Below are 9,060 nucleotides of genomic sequence, written 5' to 3' on the forward strand. Positions count from 1 at the left end.
TGGTAAGGGAAAGACTTGTTGGAAATAAAGAAGGGGGAAAAAAAGAACAATTAAATTAAAGCTATTGAGGTGTCCTCGGCTGAAACAGAAATGCTCACTGTGTACTGAAAAGAGGAACCCAAAAGCAGACAAATTAAGGGGTAAAATAAGTAGCTGTTTGAGGGGATTTTCATTTAGGGGAGTGGTTTTGAATTTTCTTTCCTTTGTATTCTTATATTATAAAAGTCATGATAGAATAATATTCAGAAAGTATATGAAAGCAGAAAAAACAAACAAACAAACAAAACCAGGTCCACCAGCCCAGGTGCCAAACAACAACCACTATTATCATTTTGGTGTATTTCCTTCCAGTTACAAAACACTTCTAATGAGATGGCTTCTTTCAAAAACAAAAACAGTTTCCTAAAGCTGTTTGACGGTTTTGAGAAGTGGATAGAGCTTTCAGTCTTGAAGAGCAATTGGTATTCATTTATTTTGTTTTTCAAAATCTGGTGAAGAATCATCCCTTTGATATGCAATCAGAGCAACAGGTAAAAAAAGGAAACATTAGACTGCCCAACTGGAGCCCGATAGACCTTTGTCAGCATTTAAAAGCTCCCCAGGCAGCCCCAGGCTTCTAAAGTGGAGATTGCCTGACTCCAGTATTGAAACTGGCTTCCTTCTTCCTAATCCTCACCAAAGACCATTACTCAGGATCACCTAGTCACTTCACTCAGCCTTCCACATTGGTTTTCCCATCTAGCCCCTTATCCCCAAGAGAAAAGAAACCACAGTCCCAACCTGAATTCATCACTTGAAATCTCCATGACAGGAAGTGCACTGTGACATGACAAGAAGTGCCAAGTGTCCTCCCCAAATCCAGATGACCTCAATACTCTGGGCCTTGCAATTTGAGAGTTACTGTCTTTAAGTCATTGAGAAGTCTAATCACTGGGTTCATCTCTATGATGCAAAGGAACTCAGACACAGAGAAAGTGGCTGAGAGCCTTGTGAATTTGAATCATAACCCCATAGGGATGATTGGAGAGTGTTAGAAAATAAAATTAACCTCTTAAAATATTTTTTTAAGGAATTCAGAATATCATTACATCTTTGATCAAAACAGCCTTATGAGGTTGTTGAAAATGAGAACTGACATCTTTCACAAATGAGGAAATGGACATTTGTTGAGGTCCAGACATTAGACTAGAATTTGAAACATGGGATTTCTGAACTAATTAGGCAATGTATATTTGTTAATTACTTACTGTCAATAAATAGACTTTTAACAAGACAAAGCCATATTCCCTCTCTTCAAGTAATGTATAACTAGAAAGGAAACAAAAAATATTTAACACATACAATGTCACTAAAATTTGGTGTTTATCTAATTGCCAAGTGATTATTGCTAAGGACTTGCAGAGCTGGGTAAACACTGATTGCCAGGTAGGTTTTGGCACTGGTTAGGGTTTTGAAACTGGGCTCTGGATATGGGATGTAAGAATTTGTAATCTCCATTTGCTAATAGGAATAGAAAAAAAATGTCAAAGGAGCCCAATCCAATGTTTGCTGAGAGACTGAAAAACAGAGAGAGAGAGAGAGAGAGAGAGAGAAAGAAAGAGAGAGAGAAATGTTGTCCTAAAGAGACAGTTTTTATAACATAGTACTTGGAGGGCTATTTGAAAGAGGAATTAAACTAATGTTATAAGGCTTCCTACCAAAAGGAGAATATTCCAGTGGAAGAAATTTTAGCTCTTCTGTAAGTATCGCACAAGAGATGGATCATCCTTAGAGATATTTCAGAAAGCATTCCCACAATGAGAGATAGTTTAGAGGAGATGACCCATCCTTTGTAAAGCTCACTAAGCATATAGTACATCGTGAAGTGTTGAGAATAACTAGGGAAGTACAATTAAAATCCATGATGCTGAGATGCAAAGAAAAGGAAAAGCTACCTGTTCGTGCCATTGGCACCCAAATCTGGACTTGGTTGCCTTTGTCCCAGGATACACAGAGTGATTTGCCATTTGTTGAAAACTTTCTCCTGTGATGGAAAAGTCAAAGACCCTACTTGGTCAACAGAAATACGCATAGAGGCAGCTGCTGGAAGACCTAGCCTTACCTCATGGTGTAACATGTAGTGACTGTATCTAAAGAATTCAAGAGATTTGTCACATAGTAGAATAGGAGATACTATTTCATGAAGTTATCTGATCTACAGGCCACTTTTCCAAGATAGTGAAATTCTTTTTTTTTTTTTCAAGATTCCATTTAACTATTCATGAGAGTCACACAGAGAGAGAGGCAGAGACATAGGCAGAGGAAGAAGGAGGCTCCCTGAGGGGAGTCCAATGTGGTATTCGATCCTAGGACCCGGGATCACTATCTGAGCCAAAGGCAGATGCCCAACCACTGAGCAACCCAGGTGCCCCAAGATAGTGAAATTCTGAAGCTATCACTAAATGGTCCTTCCATTTGTGCAACTCCTTAACAGAGAGTTTTGTGTAATGTCTGGTCCCCATGGTTCTTTATTAATCCACACAATTAGCAAAATTTATAGGACAATTACTTCATTCCAGGCTCTGTGCTATCATTAAAGATAGAAGGGAAAGTAAAAACGATTGGATCTTATGAAAATTATGATCAAGTCAGAAAGAGAGACAAACATTAATCAAAGAATCATATGATTGAATATATGAGTACGAATGTTCTAATTTTATTAGCGAAAATCAGAGGATACAAGGAACATGTATTTGACAAGTCTGACCAAACCTAAGATGATCAGGGAAGACTGCCCAGAGGCAGTGATATCCTGGCAACACAAAGCAACATGACATATCAATGCATTGTTGGGACTGAGAGGAGGGCCAGGTGGCTACAGAAAGGGTATTTAAAAAAAGGCAGCCTATGAGAGGTGAGGTTCTGGAGATTGGCAAGAGGCTATCAGTAGCCTTTTCACTTAAGCAAGAGAAGGAATTGCTAAGGAGATGATGGGCTGGGTAGGACGTGGTAGTGATGACAAAGGTCTGGACTGGAGAATTATTTAGATTATAAAATCAGCAGTCCTTAGTGATGTTTGAAACTTGAGAGTAGAGGGTATTAAGAATGACTCCCTGGGGTGCCTGGCTGGCTCAATCAGTAGAGCATGCAACTCTTGATCTTAGGGTTGTGAATTCAAGTCCCATTAGTGCTTAAAAGAAAAAAAATTTTAAAATGACTCTCTAACTTGTGATTATCCAACTGGAGAAATGGTGTTATAGTTCTCTAGGATGGGAAATTCTAAATAATCAGTTTAGGAGAGGATCATGAATGTGATCAGGACATATTGGCTTAGGGTTGCTTTGAGACATCTAAATGGAGATATGAGTTCATTGTTGGATACTTGTGTAAGTAGAATTCTTAGCCCATACATGAATTAAATATTGTTATCTTAAACCCTTCAAAATAGCTCAAATGATTAGGTCAAGAGAAACTCAGTCCAAACTCTTCCCCTGAAAAAACAACCAAATAGCATGTAGTAATAGTTTGAAAGGTGCTGGGAAATCAGACTTCCTTCTAGAATTACATTCATTCATTTATTCATATGCATACATTCAAATATTATATATTAAATAAATAGATATTATAACTTTGACCTAATAGATATTACACAATTGACCTATAAAATCTATCTGGATCTTTGTTTTGGTGACTCATGTAAGTGTGTGTATGTGTGTGTGTAATTCTACTCACTGACATATGCACTCACAAAGCATCCTGAAATAAAGCATACTTAACACATTAATATTTGAACAAATACCTGTAAAAGTCGTAAGCCCTTGAAATCACTATATTTACTTAATAAGAAGAATCAATTCCAGAGCTTCAGATTCATCTGCTTGAATCATATTCTTTAACTTAGAAGTGAATATACAACGTAGTTAATGCTAGTTGTCCAAAAGTGTCCTCTCAGGACGTGGTATCAAACAGCCCCACTCAACAAAGCACTCGTGCACCCATTTCTATCAGGCCCCTATTTGCTAACAAACCCTGAATGGTTTTCATGGGTAACGGGTTGACATATCATCCTTGACACATGGCACGTAGGCCACATGCTTGACTCGGTCTTGCAGCCCTTCAGGCAATGAAGGATTGCAGACAGCCACAGCCATGCCCACAAAGCTGCGCAGGTGCCCTCTGGAACCAGCGGTAAGATTATTTGTGGATTTGGATTCCAAGGGCTCATAAAGCGGAGTTAAATATCATCACTGTACCAAAGTTTATAAACTTGTTAATGCACACACTGCTCATTGGTACATGCAGATGAGCTAGCTGTGATTATTAACGTAGCATTTATGGAGGCAGATGGGGAAAGCATGCAGGAAAGATGAACAGTGTTCGGGTCTTAGAAAGGACACCATGTTTGTGTTGAGGCTCTCCATTTGACCAGGACTTTTTCATCCTAACACCAAAATACAGTGAAAGATGTTTTTAGATAGACCAGCTACATTTTGCCAGGATGGCTCTAAATATTAGGCTGTTTGTTTTTCGGTAATTTCTGAAAATTGGATGATCTAGGTATACATGCATGGTTTGCAAACTTTAACCCCAAGATACATGTGACACAATTGTCACAAGCCTTTGGAGAACTGCAGATTTGGAGGAAAAAATACCCTCATAATGCAAATGTTTTTAAGTATAACTATACACAACCTGTTCCCCTGCAAAGCCTGTACAGTGCAGGTTTACCCCAGAACCAGGGAGGGGGGTGTGGAGCTACAGAACTGAGGATGTTGGGGAAAGCTGGAAGTTTGGTTTCCATAAAAAAAGACCACTGAGCCATTTCTAAGGAGAAAGGTCTGGAAGAGCCAGGCAGGATTTTGAGGGAGAGAGAGACAGGGATGGAACAAGCTCCCCTAGAGACTGGGGGATCTTCAAGGAGAGAAACATCTCAAGAGATTTGTTATTTTGCCATGAGTTGCAGGGCAGATTTCTCACTTTGTTACCTCTTCTGGAGAATTCAGGAAACATGTTTTATTTAAGATTCTGGGGATAGCTATTTATATTTCTTTTGTTGAAACAGATTTGAGAGGGAATAAACGACCTCGGATCATTCTGAATGCAACTCCCATTCTTGGGAGGTAAGTGCAGCACTACAAAAACTTAAACTGCTACAACATTCCATAGTATATCAATAGCATTTGTTAGTTAGGGATACACAGAAGAGGGACGTCATTCCCACACTCCAGGGGTCTCTTCAGCTTTTGTCTCACTCAAGAAGGCAAATTAAAGTGTATGTGACTGAGAGAGATAAAAATCTAAAAAAAAAAACCCCTGACTCTGCTCTCATTTATAAAAATTTTATTTACAGGGGTGCCTGGGTGGCTCAGTGGGTTGAGTGTCGGCTCAGGTCATGATCCTGGGGTCCTGGGACCAAGCCCCTGTCAAGCTTCCTGCTCAGTGGGGAGCCTGCTTCTCCCTTTACCCCTGCTCTTGCTCTCGCTCTCAAATAAATAAATAAAATCTTTAAAAAATTTTCAATTTACAAGTTTCTGTATTTTAACCACTTTGGGCAATATGTAAAGCAGTGTAGCATTGTTCTTTAGAATTGGGTTTGGAAAAAAAAAAAAAAAAAGAATTGGGTTTGGGAGCCAGGTTGGTTGAGCCTGAATCCCCACCGCAGCCCTTTCCAGTCATATGATATTGGACAGATAACCTCTCAGAGTCAACATTTCCTCATCTCTGAATTATTGTTGTGAAGTTTGAATAAAATCATGTATGTAATTATTGCTTAGCACTATATATGTGCACAGTAAAAATTAGTAAATTTTTGCTATAGTTATTTTTAGCAATAAGCAATGTGGAAAAAGTTTCACAACTGATAATAATAAGCCAGCAAGTCCTAATTGCTACTGTGGGTAGTCCTGGGGTTCTCCTAATTTTTTTTTAAATCAGGATTTAATTTTATTATTTTAGTTAGGACTTAATTTTAGTTTTATTATTTTATCACCAAGTGGAATTTATCATGCATCTATGCCACTTTATCCCATGATAAGTATTTTATAGTGTAAGCTAAATGAACATGTCTTTAGCCTTAGGAAAGTAGAAAAGAAAATAGGCATCTTAAACAAAACAAAACAAAACAAAACAAAACAGAAAGGATGCCTGAGTAGCTCAGTGGTTGAGTCTCTGCCTTCAGCTCAGGTGGTGATCCGGGGGTCCTGGGATCCAGTCCCTCATCGGGCGCCCTGCAGGGAACCTGATTCTCCTGCCTGTGTCTCTACCTCCCTTTCTCTGTGACCCTCATGAATAAATAAATAAAATCTTTTTTAAAAAATGGGCAACACTGACCAAGATTAACATTTCTCAGAACATATATAATTTATGTGCTGATAAAAAGGAAGCTTTTTAAGCAAAATCAAAGAATAATAATGAAGAAACTGGACAGTGAGGTGTTCAATTGCAGAAATTATCAATTCTTTCTTGATCTTGGCTCCCGGGCATTCATTCCTGGAAGCACTACATGCCTACAAGAGCCTGGTATGTTCCAGGCACTGGTCTAGGTGCCTGAGCTACGGCCCCTAACAAAGCCGAGAAAGAGTCCAGCTTCATGCAGTTTACATCCTATTGAAGGCTGGATAGCATCGTTTTATTTGTAACGTATCAAAAATGGCACCATGAAGGAAGGTGGATCTGAGACTTGCCATCACTTAGGCTCCTTTCCAAGGCTGGTCCTCTAGAGGCTGAGGCTATTTATTTCTTCCTAGAATCGTGTCTTTAAGTGGGTAGCTCCCACCAGGAGACAAGGAAAATACAGGCAATTCTCGATCCTTAAAACACTTGGATTTCCCTTAGGAAAGGGACGCTGAATTAAAAATGCATCACATGGGGGGGGGCGGTGCGGTGGCGGCGTGTCTGCCTGGGTGGCTCAGTCAGTTGAGTGGCTGACTCTTGATTTCAGGTCTGGTCATGAGCTCAGCCTTGCATCAGGCTCCGCACTCAGCTGGGAGGCAGCTTGAGGATTCTCTCTTCCTCTACTCCTCCCCCATCTCTCTATAAAATAAATAAATAAATCTTTTTAAAAAATGCATTACATCTTCCTATTGAAAATATAACTTGCTCATTGAACAATCACTTAACCATCTCTAGTTGATCTCTAGTATAAAATTTAAAGTAAGTTTCATCAAAATGAAAACTTCTATGCACTTTCACAAGCTTTCTCACAAATCTTCACCTCTTAGTTTAACCCGGTTTTCTGCATAATTGGTATAAAGAAATATACTCACGTTGAATTCTTTAACTAAAAAGTCTTATGTAACACATTTAAGATGCAGGCACCAATTCCCCTTACCAGCAATTTATCAGGGAATTATTCATCAGGGCTTGTCCTTGGATATGCTACCCATCTATCAAGTCACCATAAGTAGAAACTATGGAATCAGGGGCTCTTCAGTAAAGACACTATGCTTCTGAAAAAGAAAAGAAATATATATATAACACAAATGTAAGCCAGATTGAGAGAGAGAAAGAGAGAGAGAGAGAGAGAGAGAGAGAGAATGAAGATCCTAATAGCTATATCTCAAGATTCTAACTTGAGAACTACTCAAAAAATGACACCACAGTGTAGATAGCATTAATGAAAATTAAATAGGTCTTCTTCCATGAACCAATCTTTCACATGGCCTAAACCAGTTTACAGGAAAGTAGACGTTTTACTAATGTGTTTTAGAACATTGAGGCAAAGGAAGGGTTAATAACAAGAAAAAATAAAAGCACAAACATAAATACCAAGCCTTCAGCATACCCCCAGAGGATGTTTAATTGTCAGACAAATAGTTCAGACCTTTTATGATAAATGTCAAATGTTTGATGCTTATAGAGGAATGAAGTAAAGTCAAGACGGAAATTTGAGCCTTGAATCAGTGTGTGAAAGCTAGGGCCACATTGCAAGGAGGTGGGTGCTGCACAGGAAGCCTGGTGAGCTCAGAGCCATGGTGTCTGGGTCACTGTGATCCTGGAGAAGTCATGGAATCCCCACTACTGGGGGAGCAGACCAGCTTCAAGGAGCACCCCTAGCTGTATGATTTTAAACCACTTCCCCCACCACCACCACCCTTAGTTTCTGAGTCATCATGAGCTATATTTAGAGAGTAGGCAAAACAGATTTCCTTTGCCTGATTTGTTCAGAAGCTGAGAATATCCAACCGAACACGAGTCCTTGTCAGTTGTACACATTCAGGCCCAACTCAAAGCTTAATTCCTCCATATAACTTTCCTTAACCAAGCTTATCCTCACTCTGGTGCCTCCATGTGGTTTCAGCAATTCTGCATGTTCTTTACATTGTATTTTCTATACAGTGATTATCATTCTTCTTGCATGCATTATTGAATGCTGTGTTTGGGTGACTGGATTATTGAACGGTCTAGTAGAAAAAACATAGGTACATATTAACAGTGTTAAATAATGCCATTTCTCTATGTTTCAATGTTTCATTATTAAACACTCAAAATTTTCAATTGAAAAAAAAAGAATTAAAGGTGTGGGCACCATAGTCGGACCTGGGTTTAACTCTCAGCTTTGTATCTTTCTAGCTGTGTGACCCTGGGCAAGTTACTTAATCTCTTTGATCTGTAGTATCTCAACCGGAAGAAGATTGTGAACAATGCTGACCTCATAGCAGTTTTTGAAGATTCCTTGAAATGCTGAGTATAAAATACCTGGCACAGAGGAGACACTATGTCGTTTTAAAAAGATGTATTTATTTATCTTAGAGAGGGGGAGGGGAGATGGAAAGGGAGAGGGAGTGGCAGAGGGAGGGAAGAGAGTATCTCAAAGTTTGCCTAACCAATGGAGCCACCCAGGCACCCCAAGGAGATTCTATTAATCTTAATTCTCTGTCTTTTTTTTTTTTTTTTCAGAAGTACCAGTCTTTTGGGGGAAGAGTGGTTGTTTTGTTTAACTCTCTCATAATTTCAAACATTTAGCACAGTTCTTTGCCTAGGGAAAGTATCCAATTCCCACTGATTGAAACAAATCTTTGATTTAGTAAAATACGAAGAGAATTAAGGGTAAAACAAAAAGGAAAGAATGTTTGACACCAG

The 9,060-nt window shown here is 39.0% G+C and overlaps 1 long non-coding RNA gene across 1 annotated transcript; it reads left to right on the plus strand.

Annotated features, from left to right (window-relative positions):
• Positions 1–4,062: 4,062 nt before the first annotated feature.
• On the plus strand, positions 4,063–8,664 carry LOC111091934. Its single transcript, XR_005376705.1, has 3 exons — positions 4,063–4,167; positions 5,042–5,099; positions 8,551–8,664. It is a non-coding gene; the product is annotated as an uncharacterized LOC111091934 (long non-coding RNA).
• The last annotated feature ends 396 nt before the right edge of the window (positions 8,665–9,060 follow it).

The sequence above is a fragment of the Canis lupus genome, chromosome 23 (genome assembly GCF_011100685.1).
Source record: "Canis lupus familiaris isolate Mischka breed German Shepherd chromosome 23, alternate assembly UU_Cfam_GSD_1.0, whole genome shotgun sequence".
NCBI classification, from domain to species: domain Eukaryota; kingdom Metazoa; phylum Chordata; class Mammalia; order Carnivora; family Canidae; genus Canis; species Canis lupus.